At 42.6% G+C, this 17,989-nt stretch overlaps 1 protein-coding gene across 19 annotated transcripts in view; it reads left to right on the plus strand.

Annotated features, from left to right (window-relative positions):
* The window catches only part of PPP2R2B (protein phosphatase 2 regulatory subunit Bbeta), a 299,602-nt gene that overhangs the window by 147,562 nt on the left and 134,051 nt on the right, over positions 1–17,989 (plus strand). The window contains exon 1 of one of the 19 annotated variants that reach the window (XM_058677688.1): positions 15,711–15,731. The exons of the other annotated variants lie outside the window; for them this stretch is intronic. The gene's annotated coding sequence lies outside the window, so the exon portion shown is untranslated. Of the gene's footprint in view, positions 1–15,710; positions 15,732–17,989 lie in introns of those variants that run through there. 19 annotated transcript variants of the gene reach the window in all.

A 17,989-nucleotide genomic window follows, 5' to 3' on the forward strand; every position in this document is an offset into this window, starting at 1 on the left:
GGCAGTGCTTCCTCTGCCCACAAAATTGCATCTGAGTGTGCAGACTTCACAAGATAATTGAGGTTGAAGTTAGCATTATGACACAGCTTATAAAACCACCATTGACGGCACAATAGCCTGGTGGTTAAAGTACTCACCTTGTATGCAGCAGGATCCTGTATGGATGCCAGTTCATGTCCCAGCTGTTCTACTTCCCATCCAGCTCCCTGCTTGTGACCTGGAACAGCAGTGGAGAATGACCCAAGGCTTCAGGACCCTGCACCCACATGGGACACCTAGGGGAGGTTCCTGGTTCCTGGCTCCTGGCTTTGGATCAGTTTAGCTCTGACCGTTGCGGCCACTTGGGGAGTGAATCAGCAGATGGAAGATCTTTCTCTCTGTCTCTCCTTTTCTCTGTATATTTGCCATTACAATAAAAATAAGCATCTTTTTAAAAATAAATGAAAATAAAATTTAAAAAGCCACCACTGGCAATGCCAGTGTCTCGCATGAGCTGGAGTTGCAGCCTGTGCTGCTCCACTTTCTGCTAATGAACCTGGGAAAACAGCAGCCAACAACCCAGGTGGTTGGGCCACTGCCACCCACATGGGAGACCCTGATAGCGTTCCTAGTTCTTTGCTGCAACCTGGCCTAATCCAGGCTGTTAAACTATTTGGGGAGTAAACCAGCAGTGAAAGATCAGTCTATGTGTGTGTATGTGTTTGTAATTGCCTTTCAAGCAAATAAATAAATCTTTAAAAAACAAGTCTCTCCTTAGACACCTCCTGGTTTCCTTCTCTGCTAACGCCAGAGCATCCTTGGCTGAAACTGTTCAATGCACAGTTTGTGGCATGATATCTTACCACCTCTCATCTTCTGTCTGCCTCTCTTTTCTAGCTAGATTGTGAGCTGCTGGGGAGCAGAGAATTAATTTTATCCCATATAGCAGTCACCTAATATATTGGGGGACTTGGGAACACCTCATAAAGGCTGCTTGTTTGCTTATGGGAGGATGCTGATTAATGTGTCAAGACAGGCTCAGTTCTCCACGGCTGACCTAGGAAATTCAATGAGAACTGCATCAATTACACAGACTTCATTCCCTTCTTCTGCAAAATAAGGATTCAAGCAATAAGGTCATCGGGAATATGAAGAAGGTATAAACAAAGCACTTGGCGTGGCTCCTGGCACCTAATCAGGTCTCAAAAATAGTAATTATTGATTCTGAATATATTGGGTGTTTTTTTCTGGGTGTTGCATGCTGTGCTAAATGCTTTGTATACAATTATCTCATTTAATTTTTACATAATATAGAAAGGGTTTGTCAGCTTAAACTATGCTTTTCCTCTTACCCTAAAATTATTTAAGAACGCTAACTACTCTCTTTGTCCTCAGACTCATATTCGAAGACACACAAGCAGAAATACAGCATCATAATACACTTTGGTATAGCATGGTAACTGTTAAACCTATTATAATAATTTACTATTAACTCCTAGAGCACTGGAGTTGACAAACATTTAACTTATTTTTAAAAAAATTAAAGTGGATTCAAGAGAATTAGGGGGTTGTCTCTATCAATTCCATCCCTATCCTTTTCTCTCAATTCTAAGAGAACAAAAAATGAGTTTGCCAATTGGAACATCTCACGCAGACACCTCATTAATGTAGGCTGCTATGTAGAATAAGGAAAGAGTTACTGGTCCTGGCAATGTGTTGCATTAACTCTTGTAGGACCCAGAAGCACCCATCAGGCACAGTAACAACTATTTTGTTTTGTTTTGTTAATTTGATCTGAATGAATGTTAACCATGTGAGAATTTTCTGATGTGCCAGTTTAGATGCTTTACAGAGAAATTAAAGCAGGTTAGGTTGACCAAGCCTTACCCCTTCATTTTTATCAAATTGCTGAAAAATTATAGGATACACATTTTTACTCCTATTCCAGAAAGTATATTGATGACTAAAAAAATGAATACTGTTCAGTTTGTAATATCTGTTTCTAAATGTTTATTTGAAAGTCATAGTTCAGAGTGAGGATCAGAAAAAGATGTTTTCCATCTGCCGGTTCACTGCCCTCAGATAACCACAATCCTGAACCAATGAGGTTGGAACTTCATATGGGTCTCCCATGGAAAAGTTCCATGTCTGAGGCAAGGCAACAAGCACTTCTGCCATCTTCTTCTGCTTCCCCAGGCATCTTAGCAGAGAGATGAATTAGATAAAGTTGCAGGACGCCAAAATAATGAATTTGTGCAATCCTCAGTGAAGAAATGAGTGTATGTCCTAAGTGAACTGAAACTCAAGAAAGGAAGTTGACAAGGATACCAACTACAAAACTTTTGGTGAAGGTCAAGTGGAGACCCCTGTAGGGGGCAGGGGACATGAGCAGTGAGAAAGAAAGATATGCACCTAATACAATTTGTATTTACAAGGTAGTGTGGCAGGGTTTGAGGGAAGAGAGAGAGATCCCAAATGACTGCAATAGCCAGGGCTGGGCCAGGCTGAAGCCAGCAGCTTCTTCAGGGGCAGAAACTCAAGTGCTTGAGCCATCTTCTACTTTCCTTCCAGGCACAGGAAGTTGGGTTGGAAGTAGGGGAGCCAGGGTTGGAATGCAGGGTTGGGGTCCCTTGCAGTAACTTAGCTTCGCACCACAGTGTCTGTCCCATAGCTAGATCCTTTTGAAAAGTCAAAGTAGAGAGAGCTTCCCAGACCTAATGCCTGAACAGGAGTTTTCCAAGTGCATAGGAGAGGTGGGGACAGTTTTATGACAGAATAATTAGAATTCCATTGGTGATTGGCCAACTCTAAGCGTATCACTGAAGTGCCTTTAAATTCAGCTTTAGATTTTGAAGTAGATAATTCCCTTTTCCCAGAGTGGTATGAGGTTGACTTAATTAATGTTTGTAAAGCTTTCTGTAACCTTCAGATAAAAGGTGAGCTAGAGGGGGAAGTATATTACTTATTATCATAACTTTCTCAGCATAGATCACATATGGAAAATTCCCTGAAAGGTCATTTCTAAGAAGCAGTATTAGCCTGGTGGCTCTTAAGCCTTATGTAACTTCCTGGAACAATGCAATAGCATGGGAAAAGAAAATGACATCAACAGGGAGATAATAATGAATTTAAATCATAAGCTTTATTGCCTTCGTGCAGCTGCTGGGGATGAGACGAGCTCAAAGCTTCTAAACTTAACTCAGCCACTGCCTGGAAGCATCTAATTAAAAGTTTTCAAATAAAATCAATAAGTTTTGGCAGATAAAAGAGCAGATGGCTTAAGGAAGAGAACTGGGGAGAGGGGAAAACATGTAAGGAAAGCTTCAGGCTTTAAATTCCAGCTGGAAAAAAAATGATCTCACGTCGAAGACAGCAGGGAGCAAAAGTCAACAAATATGGGAGACTGCAGATTCCGGGTTCGGCCCCGCTTCACCCTGAGTGTGGCTGTGGGTTCAGGCCCGCTTCACCCTGAGTGTGACTGTGGGTTCAGGCCAGCTTCACCCTGAGTGTGGCTGTGGGTTCAGGCCCGCTTCACCCTGAGTGTGGCTGTGGATAGAGCCCCGCTTCACCCCGAGTGTGGCTGTGGGTTCAGGCCCGCTTCACCCCGAGTGTGGCTGTGGGTTCAGCTCCGCTTCACCCCGAGTGTGGCTGTGGGTTCAGGCCCGCTTCACCCCGAGTGTGGCTGTGGGTACAGCCCCGCTTCACCCCGAGTGTGGCTGTGGGTTCAGGCCCGCTTCACCCCGAGTGTGGCTGTGGGTTCAGCTCCGCTTCACCCCGAGTGTGGCTGTGGGTTCAGGCCCGCTTCACCCTGAGTGTGGCTGTGGATAGAGCCCCGCTTCACCCCGAGTGTGGCTGTGGGTACAGCCCCGCTTCACCCCGAGTGTGGCTGTGGGTACAGCCCCGCTTCACCCCGAGTGTGGCTGTGGGTTCAGGCCCGCTTCACCCTGAGTGTGGCTGTGGGTACAGCCCCGCTTCACCCTGAGTGTGGCTGTGGGCATTTTTAGCTTGATGTATAATGGAGTCTATCTGTTGCTCGGAATCCATTCCCGGGAAATAAGGCTATTTTGTCTTCTCTCAAGTGGTGCCTTCCTGAATTGAGCTTTTTAATAATTGGGATTTGGCTGTATGCTAGCAGTTCAGGGTGAGCAAAATTAAGAGACCTCCAGGTAGGGAACGCATTTCATCATCAACTAGTTAAATAAATCCAGCAGAAGAAAAGAGTGAAGCATGTTACCATGTTGTGTAAGTCATTGCTGTTACAGGGCACTTTAAAACGTTCATGGAAAAAAAAAAGATTCAAAAGGGAAGTTTGTTTTGCTGCCAAAAAAGCTTTGAAATCCACACATAGACTTTTTGTGATACATTTTTCCATGAACCTTTTTAAAGACCTCATATATTTGGTGATGTTGTATTTTGTCATTTTGCCAAACAGTTTGACATACATCATAATCCCTGAGAGAAATGTTTGAGGGAGTTGTTGGTAACCTTTTACCAAGATGAAATGGAGTTGCTGAAGTTGAGGTCTCTAGGTCAGCATCTCTGGCCTGGTTCATGGCTGGGCTGGAACTCGTCCTCAGCTCCTCCAACTGTTGCTGCTGCAGCTTGTGCCTTTGGAGCAGTTGTTTAGATTCAGTCACCTGGCAGTTTAGCTTTTCCCTTCTTCATCCCATCTTCAAGGAGATTTCTGTGATTCTGGAGAAAATAGGAGATACATCAAGAGATCAGAGTAAGAGCAACATTACATTAACAGAGCCACAATGTCAGCATGATCGACCAAGCGTATCACTAGTGACCCTGTGCCAGACTCCCCATTTGGTCAGGTCTCAGAAGCTATGCTTGAGAGTTTCCTGCCCTTCGTGGGTATTTCCATTTGAACACTGACCATTATCCTTGTAGCTCAGCTCAGCTGAGACAGGCCAGGGGATGCATCCAGGGCCCTTCTTTGCCTTGATGCCTTGAGAAAGTGAAAGCTAAGCATGGTAGATTTCTTTGGCCTTCAAAAGCCAAGGTGACATCACGACAAACTGTTCTTGCACTGTTTTGTGGCCATAAAGAAGCAACTTCTTTGTAGCTTGGTTCTACAAGACAGTATAAATGCCAGTATAATTTGAACTATAAGAGCTTGTTTAGCACTCCACTCCTGCTCTCCCCCTTATCAGAGAGAGAAGGAGATTTCAGCAATCCATTTGTTAAAAGAAGAGTGTTCCATGAGTGATCCATGCAGCCTCTGTGCAAGATCTGTTGTCCATAGTGAAGGCATCTGTGTTTCTCAGAAACCCTCATGTGTGCCAGACCAGTAGTGTCTTCAAGGTCTTCTCAATAGATCACTTTTTATCTGATCCCTTTCTGCATCTTTTTGCATCAACTCCAATGACACCTGGTAATTCTCTTTGGTCTATGTTGCTTTCTTTTAGTTCTGTATTCCTACCTGCTCGGGCTACCCTATTTCCTGCTTCACATGATAACCTGTACTTTCTTCAAATATAAATATGTATGTAATAACTTTTATCATATGATACATTGTAGTGGGTTGTATAGCATGTCACAAATTTAATTATATAAAACCATGTTCCTGTTTCAAAATTTTTCTGTGGCTTCCTTTACACACAGCACAGAACAATGGCACTTTGCTGTGGTCATAACCTGCCCACCTGTCTCCCCCTCAACTCAGGCTGCAGCTCTGCCATCAGTAAGGTCTTGGAACTTGGTAATCTCTTTTGGACTTTATGGGCCTCACAGTTTCCTTTACTGGGAATGTCTGTCCCCCTATGTTTTAGAAAGCTGACCTTTCATGTCCTAAAATAAAACAGCCAACTTCCAACCATCCTGTAGCTCTACTCCCCATTTCTAAGTTATTTTCTATTATTCAAGATCATAGAAGGGCACAGAGAGTGAGCTGCCATCTGCTGATTGATTCCCTAAGTGCCTGAAACAACTACTTCTAGAGGATTGACCAAACTGAAGCAGGAAGCCAGGAATTCAATCTGAGTCTTCCACTTGGCACGCTAGGCATCCAATACTTAAACCTTCACCTGCTCCCTCCTCCACTGTGCCTAAGCAAGAAGTCGAAATGTGGAGTGGAGCCAGGATTCAAACCTAGGTACACTGAAAAGGGATGTGTCCATCCCAGCTGCCATCTTAGCCACTGGACATAGTCCTCTCCCAACTCCACAATTTTTGCCCTCGTAGCATTTAACACCCTCTCTGATTTTTTTTTCTGTCTGTCTCCTTCACCAGAACATATATGTTAGGAGGAGAGGGACCATGTTTGACTTCTTTTCAGAACTTGGGATTGTGCCCAGCCAGGAGCTACACTGTACCTGAATGAGTGATGGATGTGTCATCTTATCCACCCAGCCTAAAATGCAGCTCATTGTACATAATGACAGTAGCAGTCAGTAGTCACTGAGTGTGGGACAAAGCACCGCATTCTCTTTCAAGCACTCTACATGAACAGAATAATTTAAATCTCATAAAAATCCTGTGATGTTTGTGCTATTTTTATCTGCCCCGTTTTTCAGATGATGAAACAGAAGTGATGAGCTTGAGTCTAAGACAATGAGCTTGAGTCTAAGAAGCTAGAAAATGAGAGTCATGATTCAATCACCAGTATTTTCTTCATCCCCTACACTTATCTTTGGCAGAACCTTCCTGTCTGCTGCGTCAAAGATGCATATATACACTTGAGGTCATGAAAAGGAACTTGGAACCCACATTGCTGCCTGGGAAAAAAGCATAATTTCACATCTGCCAGTGTGTGTACTCTCTGAGACCGTGGAAGTCAACAGAAGCAATATTGCCTTAGTGTGTCCATAGGAAAGTCAACCAGACTGATCTGTGCAGATGCTGGCATTAACAGGAATAACTATCTCCTCATTAGACAGCAGAATTAAAGGCTGCTCTGCCCACTAAATGAGGTAATGAGTTTTAACACTCTTTGTAGGGTGAATTACACCTCATGGATGTTACTTACTCCTGTTAGTTCAGAATCTTCAAGAAGTGCTCAGTCTACCCAGTAGCCAAGGAAAGGAAATACCTCCATTTGTTCCCTCCCACCATCCTGAAAACTAAACAGAAATCTGTTCTCCTTTGTTTGCAAAATTCTGGGTCAGAGATATGTAAATGGAAGTACGAGGGCTGCTTGTAAATGATACATGAAAGAGGTTTTGGAAATGAGTGTGCTGTGATTGAATTTCTGGTCAGTCACCCAGAAGGCATCTTGCAGCTAAGCTCCAGACCCAACTCCACTGAAAATGCATAAGCTTCAGTGCCTGCAGCTAGCCTGGCCACAGACAGGGGATCAGAGTCCAAGCCTTGGAGCAGCCTCTCAGTGAAGCAGACCCCCAGGCTTGACGACCTTGAAAGAGAAATTAGCACAAGCATAAAAGAAACTCAACACAAAGTTACTTTTAAAAATGCCTTTCCCATAACCTGACAACAAAACCTCTGTGATTATAAATCACTTGATAAAATCAGAAAACCTTAATTGACAACTTGGCTTTTGGTCAAATTGAGAACTTGAATGTTTTTTGGGTAAGGTGGGAGCATCACCACTTAGTGCTGTCCAAATGAAAGTCTTTTTTACCATTTTTAGTGATGAATAAGAAACACAGGGCTCAGTGCAATAGCTCAATCACTAAAATTTCGACTTGCAAGTGTTGGCATCCCATATGGGTGCTGATTTGTGTCCTGGCTACTCTACTTCCCATCCAGCTCCCTGTTTGTAGCCTGGGACACCAGTAGAGGATGGGCCAGAGCCTTAGGACCCTGCACTGACATGGTAGACCCAGAAGGAGCTCCTGGTTCCAGGTTTCAGATTGACTCAGCTCTGGCTATTGCAGCCACTTGGGGCATGAATCAGTGGATGGAAGGTTTCTGTGTCTATTCTTATCTCTGTAAATCTGTCTTGCCAATAAAAATTCAAAAATCTTAAAAGAGTAAGAAATATTAAAAAAAAACATTTGTTGTTCATGATTTACACTAAGGTGATTTTTAAAGGTAACTGACAGGTACTCACATGACCAATAGGTTGGAAAGCTCCATTGATAACTATTTTTATTAATAAAAAAAAAAGGCTTGCCAAGCAACCCTTCTCTTGGAAATGATCAAAGCTGAGCTTCAGTTTCAGTTTACCACAAAATTGCTAAGTAGTAGAATCTTGAATTGTTTCTTCCCTTTATTGTTTCCTAAAATTACATTAGCAATGCATTTATAAAATCTAGAACAATAAAACTTGAAATGGAAGTAAAATGCATTTTTAAAATATTTATTTCTTTGAAACACAAAGTAGCAGAGTGAGGGAAAAAGAGATCTTCTAACTGCTGGTTCACTCCTCAGATGGCTACGATGGGCTGGATCAGGCCAAAGCTAGAAGCCTGGAACTCTATCCTGGTGTCCCAGTGGGTGGCTGGAGTCCATCGTCTGCTGCTTCCTCGGGCACATTAGCAGGGGCTGCAATAGAAGAGGAGCAAAAAGATTGGAATTAGCATTTAGTAGGAGAGATGCCAGTATACAAGCCACAGATTAACTCTTGCAGCATAACACTGGCCCCCAAAATTTATTTCATCCTCACCCAGCCTCTGTCCACTCTTAAGTCATTGTCACATCTCTTTCCAGATGTGTCTGGACACATTGGTGTGTACATGTAATTTTTTAAATTATGTTTGTATAAATGGCATATTAAGTAATCAATCGCTGCCACAAAACTTAATGTTCAAATAATAAATGTTTTTTTTAGCTCAAACATCTGAGACTAAAGGATCTGAGACTGGCTAAGCTCCAGACAGCTCTAGGCCACAGTCTTTCTGGAAGTTGTAGATGGATGCAGGCAGTCTGGAGGGACTGTAGATTCTTGGTTGATTGGGAGTGGAGATGACCTTGTATGATAGTTCATTGGTAAGGGTGGTGGTTGGAGTTTCAGTCCCTCACAAGCTGCTGCTGGAAGGCTGATGTGGCTTACCACAGGGTATTCTGAATGCTCCAGAAACATGGCAGTTGACTTATCTTAGGTGGGAGGATGAGAGATCAAGAGAGCCTAAAAGCAAAAGTGAAAGAAATCAAGAAGGAAGCCACAGTGACTTTCTATGATCTCATCCTCAAGAAGTACATTGTCATTTGTGCCACATTCCACTTATTAGAAACAAGTCACTAAGCCTGTCCCATACTCCAAGGAAGCAAACTGCATTTCTTAATGGAAGGAACATCAAAGAATCTGGAAAGATGTTAAAGCCACCACATCTGGTGTGCATGCTTCATGTATCATTCCCTTGATGATCAGTCTTGACTTTCCAGGGCAGTAAATATGAATCAATCTCATGCTCTAAATGGCTGCATACTGTTCTGCTACCCATTTAATCATCCTCCTCTTGGGATTGCTCTCAGATTTTCACTCCTGCAGAGAGTAATGAGGGTACGTCTTCTGCCTCTTGAGCACAGGTACCAGGATTTCTCTAGCAAAAGCATTGCAGTGCCCTCCCTGAGTTGAGGGTCAGCTGATAGCAATTGCTGCTACATTGCCCTGCAGAATGGCTGTTGTAATTCCATCTGTCATTTGCTCGTCACACCCCTGACACTTGAGGGAACTTGTGACAGAATCATCTTAGGCAAAATATCTTGGGAATATGCAGACTATTTTGGCCCTATTCAAGTCAGAGTCTAGGAGAAGTCTGACTAGCAGGTTCCCAACATCCACTTTGCTCATGATTGCATCCTCTTTCCTACAACTCAGCTTGACTTCAGGAAAAATCCAGAAACTCATCCCTGAAGATCCAGGGAGGCTTATCTGATGTTTATAGAGGACTTGGAAGTTCTCAGGTACAAGGTGCCCCTGGAGAGGCAGTTGATTAGGTGATAATTCAAAACCACTTCCTCTTCTGTGAAAGCAGCTGAGAGGTCATGTGGACAAACAGAAAAAGTGGATTTCAGCACAAAGGAAAATGCTTTTTTTAGTATCCACTGTTCCTAAGCATTGGCAGTGCCTTCCTACTGCAGGTACAGTGAATATGTGCAATCAGTGAATCTGCTGGACCCTCCCACCTTGAAGCTTACCTCGAGTTTAAAATAAAGACTCAAACTAACTTCCTTTGTTTCAGACACCAAGTGTCCTTAGCTGACAAAAAGAAATGGCCGTCCCTTAGGTCACCAATCATTAACAATGACTGCCAATCCTGAGATGGCCCAAACCATACCAAAACATTTGTCCTAGGTTATTTCTTCTTATTTATTCTGCCAAAAATACCTATCTCCTACGAAAATAGTTGGTCAGATCCAAAATGGTGAGTCATCGAGGCATCCATCAGTCATTCATTCAGCATACATTTATGGATATCCTGCCAAGTGTCAGATGCTGTGCTGCTCTAAGTGTGTAGAAAGTGTGTCAGCCTGACTAATGCTCTCAAGACTTTGAAATTTAATGGTCATTACCAGGCCTGAAGAACCTCTTGTGCTCCAGGCACTGTATTATGAGTTTCACAGACATAAGGTCTTTCATTCTTGAAATAGCCGCATTAAGAAGCTAGCATTCCCATTTTACAGATGTGTCATCATAAATGTGAAAATCCACATCTGACATGGTCCAGCTATTTAGCCAAATTTTTGGCTTGGTTAGGCCCCAGGACAAGAGAAGGCTGAGTGAGTTCAGCTTTGATCAAAGTACTTCTTCTAGTAATAGGCTTCATGGAAATGGGAGCTCCATGAAATGAATGTGTACCTTTCTGAGAGAGCTGAGACCCACTGTGACTTCTGTCCATCTCAGCTTCAGGAAGCTTATCTAATGCTCTCTGCTGTGGTTGGGTCGCTGGGTCACACATGCTCATATCTCAGTGTACTCCCCTCTAGAGTTTTGGGGTCTTTTTAAGATTTGTTTTTATTGGAAAGGCAAATTTACAAAGAGAAGGAGAAATAGATCTTGTGTTTGTTGGTTTACTCCCCAGGCAGCTCCAACAACCAGAGCTGAGCTCCAATCCAAAGCCAGGAGCTTCTTCTGGATTTCCCATGCAGGTCCCAGGTCCCAAGGCTATGGGTCATGCTCTGCTACTTTCCCAGGCCACAAGCCTGGGAGCTGGATAGGAAGTGGAGCAGCCAGGACATAAACCTGCATCCATATGAGATCCCAGCACTTGCAAAGTGAAATTTTAGCCAGGAGCCATCCTACCACACCCTTTTCCCTGAAAATTCTTAGCACAGTGAAATTCCAGGTCTGTAAGACCACTGGCTGTGCCTTCACCACAGAGCTATAAGTACCATGAGGGTGTGTGTGATTCTTCTGTTTCATTTGTTTCCATGGAGCCTGGTATGGTATCTGCCACAGATGACAAATATATTATTTAGTCCACTAGTTAATTGCTCTGAAAAGAACTGCCCAAAAGAAGGTTGGAGACTTGTTTAGCTTGTCTTGCTCTTTGACACCTCATTCAACAAATATTTGCTGATCATATCCCATGATCCAGACACTAAATTATGTACTGAAGGTATAACTTAAATGATGCAGAAATGGTTCTTACTCACTTGGGATTTGCCTGCCCATGGGGGAGCAAGATGATAAATGAGTCAAATAAAGATGACGACTTTGGATATTTGCAAGTACTAAACAATAAGCAATGCTGTTGACATGATGGAGAGCAGCAAGGATTGGGGTAGGGGTCAAGGGAGACCTCTCTAAAGAGAAAACATGGCTCTGAGAACTAATCCTGGTACTGAGCCAAGTTTGTGACATGACAGGTACAGAATCCTCTCATCTCAATCCACGTATCAGTCACTCAGGCTAAAAGCTTTGCAGTTTTGCTGACTACTTCTTGTTACATTCCATGGCCAGTCCAATGACTTCCCTGTCAGAGTGAAGCAAATTAATGGGCTTCCTCTACTCCCTCTGCAATGACACTCATCCAAGTACCACCATCTCTCATTGGCTGTGTTGGCACAGCCTCCTCACTCATTTCTGCACTTTTACTGTCAGTTCATGGTAAGTCAGATCACATCACTGCCCTGCTCAGGATCCTTCAGTGGCTGCTCTTTACACATGGGTGGAATCCAAAAGTCAAACTAGAAGAGTCTAGTGTTGTCTCTTGCTACCATTTCCCACCATTCTGCTCAACCTTATTGCCCTTCTTGCTGCTTTACAAATAGGTCAAACATGCTTCAGTCTTGGGTTCTTTTCAGTGGGCAAAGAGTTAAACAAATGATGCTCTATCCATATTATGGAATACTACATAGCAATAGAAGAAGCACGCTATTGATACACATGACAATCTGGATGAACCTCCAGACAATTAGATTGAGTAAGAAAGCCAATCCAAAACTGTTATTTAATGCACATCTCCTTAACCCTTGACAAGCACTAATCTATAATTTTGCCATTTTGAAGGTATTATAGGAGTACAAAGAGACTAGCACTTGCCAGGGGTTAAGAAGAGGCTGAGGGTGGAGGCAAGGGGATATGACTGTAAAAGTGAGGTATGAGAGATCCTTTTAGCAATAAAAATAGTTAATTAAGTCCATCAAGGTCACTGTCCTGATTGTGACACAGTCCTTCAGCAAAGATGTGACCACAGGTAGCAGGTGGGCAAAGGTACATAGTAACTCAGTATCATTTCTCAGAAGCACAGTGAATCTACAGATAGGTCAGAATTCAAAGCTTGACTCAAAGCAGAGGCCATGGGTTTAATCCCTGCTCTGCCACTTACTAGCCAATGACCCTGAGCAGTGCATTAGCATCTCTGAGCCTCTCTTTCCTACCCTACAAAGTAGGAATCATGAAGGTTCTCGGCTCGCATTATTTTGAAGATTAATCAAGGTCATGCAGTTGCAGTGCTGGCTGCTGGCCTTGACTTGGAATGTTGGTTGGGAGCTCAGGACATGGGAGCTGCTTCTGCTGCTGTGATGGTACTAAGGGGAGAATCCGGAGGCAGGTCTGGGACATCTTAGGACAAATCAGGAACATGGCAGAGATTCCCCAAACTGCCTCAATTCCCACTGTCTTCATCAACATGGTAGTTTTTTTACCTTATTTCTCCTGCTCCAAAAGAGATTCACAATTTAGTTTGGGCTAAAATGCTAAGTAAGCACCTGTGCCCTAAGAATTTAGCTCTTGTTGTACTTGCTTTTAGTTATAGTAATTGAAAAAAAAATCTAGTTTGCAAAGAGACATTGGTGTGAAGCCTCATGCTGATAGTTCTTATAACATCTCATAGATGGAGGCTATCACTCTCTTCCTCAAAACCTGACTATGTGACAGCAATCACATGAGTTTGCCCTGATACTTTTTTGTGCGAACTTTGAAAAAACATAGGTGATATGGTCTCTTCTAGAACAGGACAAAGTAGACTCAGACCAAACGTTCTTAATTGGAATAGGTCCTTTGGTGCTATGTAACTCTGCTTTCTATACTTGTGGATTCTACATCTATGGATTCAACCAGTTACCAATCAAAGATGTTTGAAGAATATTGTCTATCCTGGACATGCACTGACTTCAGTTTGGTTGTTCTTATTCTCTAAGCAATGCTGCATAGCAACGATTTCCTTAGCATTTACATTGTATTAAGTGGCATGAGTAATAGAGAGGTGATTAATGTATGTGGGAGGAAATGAATAGATTACAGGAAAATATGACACCTTTTCTGTAATGGACTTGAGCATCTGCCATCTTGTTATTGAGGGGATACGGATATGAATACTGTGTATATCCTGACAGATAACTATTTAGCCATGTCCCCAAGTGTGGCAGTCTGCCAGCCAAACTGCCCACCGTTAAGGGCACAAGAGCCATTCTGACACAGTCACAGCAAAGATGACAGTTAGGAATGATGACCTGGACTTTTTAATTTCTAGATTGCAGAGGTGTAGTAAGAAATACAGGAAATTCCTCCTCTCCAAGTCAAATCTATTAAAAATGCCTAAGAGGCAGCAAGTATGGGGGGTCAGTATTGGGAATCACAGAAATAAATTGGGCCGGTTGCTTGCCCTTGAGTGACGCTTCTTCTCAAATGATGATCAGTAGAGAAGAGATTTGAAGTTAGGAGACCTGAGTTGGAGTCCCTAGTCTCCCAGATGGACTTGTGGGGCGAGCTTTCCCGAACCTTCACTTCCAGGTCTGTGTAACGGGAGTGAGAGGATTACCTACTGTGCCTTCCTCCTGCAGGATTTGAGGGAGAAATACGTGTAAACACAGAATGTTGTATTAACCCAGAGCCAACATTTGTGTGTGCTGCTGTTAAAACAGTAATTATAACTTCAGGCTGCTTCGCCCAAGGGTAAAAAAAAAAAAAAATCCAAACAATCATGTTTTTTTCCTCATGCTTTTTAGAACAGATGGGTCCATCAGGGCAAAGAAGAGAATTCTAAAAGGTTTTGTCATTTTGGTGTGAGACTTAGCAGCCGGCAGTTGCTCAAGTCCCTTCAACAAAATGGTGTAGTATTTGCCCCAGTCTTTTCACATCCCCTCACATATTTTAATCAGTTGTCCCAGAAACCTCATCTCCTTTTCCTTTTGCAGACTGAAAAACGCATTGACAGCTAAATTGATCTGTTCATTCCTGTGTTCCATTTTTTTCAAAGACTTTATTTATTTGGAAGGTAGAATGATAAAGAGATTGTTCATCCACTGATTTAGTCCCCAAATGTCCTAAATAGCCAGGGCAGGCCAGGATGAAACCAGGAATCTCAAAGTCCATCCAACTGTGTCACAGGAGCCCCAGCACTTGGGCCACCATTCTCTAGACTTGTCCAGGTGCCTTAAGAGGGAGCTGGACCAGCCGGGCCTCACACCAGTGCCCATACGGAATGCTGGCATTGCAGACAGAAGCCATTCATAGCACCACAGGGCCAGCCCCTTTCCCTCCCTCTCCCCCTTCTTTTCCCTAAAGAGTGTATCTCTTTTAAGATACCATCTTTCTTACCTCTGACTCTGGCTGGCATCCAGAGACTGTTTCATCCAATGATTACTATGTGTAGGACCTTTTTGGTTTTTTTATTTCCAGCCCCAAAATTGTTTCAAAGTTAATAATTCTTCACGGATGCTGTGTAGTCCCTGGTACCAGTGATAAATGTGGTTTAAATGGGGTAGATGTGACAGGGATCTCTTTCCAAGAAGGTGAAGTGATATGAGATACCATTAAGCAGCTGTTAATGTCCCTGTCAAAGCCAGGAGGGCTACACACAGCGGTAGAAAGCCATTTTCCAGGTCCCCAAACTAACTGTCTTGATTAACATGCTGCATGGCCATCACAGGTGTAGCACATAATAGCTCTATATGATGTTCATAGCCAAGCCAATTAAAATCTGTCACTGGGCCAAGAACTAACCGTGTGTGCATCATAATGCCACAAGTCAAAATGAATTCTCTAAATAATAACTGCTGGCATTTCTAGGACATCTTATGGTTAAATACACCATCCATCCTTTGTTTCATTTTCTTCTCATTTACAGGGAAGGTAGCTTGGGTGGGAAACCAAAACTAACAAAAGTTGAGCAATTAATTGATCCATTTAGAGAACTCTTAATACTTACAGCAGAACACTCATGATAATCAGAAGTCCTCATAGAATTCTCTGCTATCCATATGGCAATAACTAACATTTATCTATCACTTAACAGCTCACAAAATGCTATTACATTCATTTTCTTACTACCTCTTTCCTAATAACCCTGTGAAACAGATCTTTGTTATTCTATTTTTAGGGAAGAAAAAGCCCGAAACCTTGGCATGCTAGCTGGAATCCTGCCTCTCATTTTGTATTTGAGGAAACTGTGGTTTGGGTGAGGTTCTGTCACTTGGTCAAGTGCACAGGATTACTAAGCTTTGGAACAGGGTTTTAAACTCTGGTCTCCTGACTTCAGTACTGGACTCCAACAGCACCATTCCATTCTCCTTTTCTCTCTCTCTCTCTTTCTCTCTCTCTCTCTCTCTCTCACTCTCTCTCTCTCTCTCTCTCATATTTTAAAGCTAAAGGAGGCAGCATACTGACTGAGCTACAAAGTCTTCTGTTGCCACAGTACCCAGCTTTACGCAACTACAGGTTTGTTGTCAATGATTTACATTCACCTTGACTTAGAGTAGACAGTTTATATTCTAATCTGCATATAGATCTGGCTCTTGGTCTCTACATTTGCTGATCTCCATGGTACTGGCAACATGTGTTTGAGTCAGCTAACTTTTGTTGGTTTGCAGGCCACCATCCACTAGAATGGCTGTGGATGATCACAAAGGTGTGTGAGCCAATGAGGCAGGCTCTGATGTAGACAGACTGCCTACCAGAAGGAAAGAATAAGCTCTTCGCTGTCTCAGCCACAAACAATGACTTGCAATAAAATGTGGTATTCTTTGTGTCTTTGAGAGGAGGAATGAGAAGGAGCCCCCTTTGGCTCTTCTGGTTGTGGTTTCTAGGTTAATACTGAGCCCCTGAGTACAAATGACTGCCTGGCTCATGTCCCAGTACTGATGGAGCACACAAGATGGTTCCCTGGTGACCCGAGTGTGGGTGGGAGTGGAATTTCACATGGCTCACTGCTGGCCGGCCAGTGCTTCCACTCACTGTTCCCTCTGAAAGCATTCCATAGTCCCCGCCTGTGTGTTCCCACTGGAGGAGGACAGAAAATGAATGCTGTGTTCCCAATAGCACAGTGAAGCTTAAGGGCCAGGTTCCTTTCATCTAAAAAGCCAACAATGATGATTTCCTCAAGAGCAAATGGCTTCCCTGGCTGCTTTGGCTGCAGAGACATAGCTGTGTCTGCTCTGCCGCTCCATGAGGAAATCTGGCACATGGCTGGGACAGCCAAGCTCATAACATCTCAACATAATCTATTTTTAAAAAGAGCCATAACTGGGAGTAGGAGGGAATATAGGATCAGCTTTAAGTGCTGTTGCATTGTATTTCAGATTGCTAACTATTACAAAATGGAGGAAGGAAAAGGTACATATTTAGGTAACTGTGTGAGTGTTTTTAAAATGCCAGTGTATAGTTAAATGTTTTTCTAACACTTTATAATTCCCAGGCATGGAATGAATAAATCTACACTTGCCTTTCTTAATGCAGTTGAATTGATTTCTGCCCACTGACCTGTGATTCTATCTCAGTGGGAAATAATCGATAGGTCATTTGGGCTCACTTTGGCATGTCATTGGTCCCCACTTTAATCTTGGTAATCCTGGCTGTAAACTAGGCACTATGGAGGTGGATTGATTGGTGGCAATACTGCTCAATGATTTTATGACCCTCATGTTTAGGCAGGTTTTAGCTCATGATTCAGTGAAGTTGTTTCTTCTGCTTTGGCGTTTACACTTCAGTGCCTCTTTGCCTGTCTTGGATACATGAACATATTTGTGGCAAATGGAATTAAAGATAAATTTCCTTTGGTGTAAAGAAGTCTAAAACCCATGCAGAGGAAGGGTCTTCAAAAAGTTTATGAGGATATGTGCTATCAAAAAAACCTATGCTTAGATTACATTTTCTGTATCACAAATTTAAATCCATGTTTTCACAAACCTTTGACTGAGTTCTCATATGGAAAGGTCTGATTGGGAGGAAGCTTGGGATTGAAAGATTTCAAACAGAATCTGAAAGGGAAATAATAATAAAAATGTAAAGACATGATAAGACATCAGTGTTTCAAAAATTCGGATTGAACCCAATGAGGAAAGGGACATTTAAAAATAACATCAGAATCACTGAGCTAAAATTAGTATAAATCTTCCTCTCACTTGAGATACATGCCTCACCTTACCTCCTATTCTCTGGGAGAAAGTGTCTTACATGTATCTTAATCCTAAACGGGATATTCCTTTGGCCTTATGTGATAATTTTATAAGTCTCAGGCAAAATTATTTATGAAAGGAATGTAGGAATGCTACAATATTGCCCAAGTCCTTTCACTCTAATATTTGTTAAAAACCCAATGTCAATGCACTCTTAATTCTTTAAAAAAAAAAAGAAAAAATCTTCCCCCACCTACCCAGCCATTCATTTCCTATCAATTATTAATTCTCACTTATCTTCAGGTATGAAACTGTTGTTAAA

The sequence above is a fragment of the Ochotona princeps genome, chromosome 19 (assembly GCF_030435755.1).
Source record: "Ochotona princeps isolate mOchPri1 chromosome 19, mOchPri1.hap1, whole genome shotgun sequence".
NCBI lineage: Eukaryota > Metazoa > Chordata > Mammalia > Lagomorpha > Ochotonidae > Ochotona > Ochotona princeps.